The sequence below is a fragment of the Chiloscyllium punctatum genome, chromosome 18 (assembly GCF_047496795.1).
Source record: "Chiloscyllium punctatum isolate Juve2018m chromosome 18, sChiPun1.3, whole genome shotgun sequence".
In the NCBI taxonomy this organism is placed as follows: Eukaryota; Metazoa; Chordata; class Chondrichthyes; order Orectolobiformes; family Hemiscylliidae; genus Chiloscyllium; species Chiloscyllium punctatum.
This window is the reverse complement of record NC_092756.1, coordinates 62179269-62180067: the sequence shown is the minus strand read 5'-3', so window position 1 is coordinate 62180067 and position 799 is coordinate 62179269.

Sequence of the window (799 nt, the reverse complement as noted above, 5' to 3'; positions counted from 1 at the left end):
CTGCAGATGCTGGAATCCAAAGTAGACAGACAACAATACAGCAAGCAAGATAGCATCGGGAGACTGGAAGAAAAGAGCATGCCAGGCAGCATCAGAAGCCTGAAGCAACAGAGCAATCGAGGCAACACCAGGAGGCTGAAACAACACATCATGCCAGGCAGCAGTAGTGAAAATCTATGATCCCTCAAGAAGGGTCTCTTGCTTCGAGATCGGTCAAAAGGACCGACAAATGCAGTCTGTTCAAAACCAAGGGTCATTAGTTTATTGACTTGAGGTATCCTGACGCAATTCTATCCAGAAATACAGATTGAAGCTTCTTTGTTCCGTGTGAAGTTGCACAATTACATTTAAAAATTAACAATTACTTATATGTTTTATGAAGAAATAGTACAGCCTTAGTTCCAAGAAAGAGTAATCACATATAATAAGGTGACAAGATTTACAGAAATTTAATCCAATTATATTTCCTGGGAAAGGGTTCTTAATTACAAGAAAAGTCCAATTAACTGTAATATGGTGATATGAATGGTATTTTTTTGGAAAAAGATGTCTTTTTTACTTAAATTATCATGCCATGTATCAGTTCAAGGTTAGTTCAAATGGTCAACTAATGTGCAAGTATTCAATTTATGAAACCTCTGTTGTCCTCTTATCTTCGAATTGCAGCTTAATTCTACAAATCAGCATTACAGTTCACAGGGCATTTTATAATTTTTTTTAATCGAGAAACCATTTTGTGGTAAATCAAAATCTACATATACTTTTTGTCTAAATTCAAAATTTAGATCCTCATTCCCCA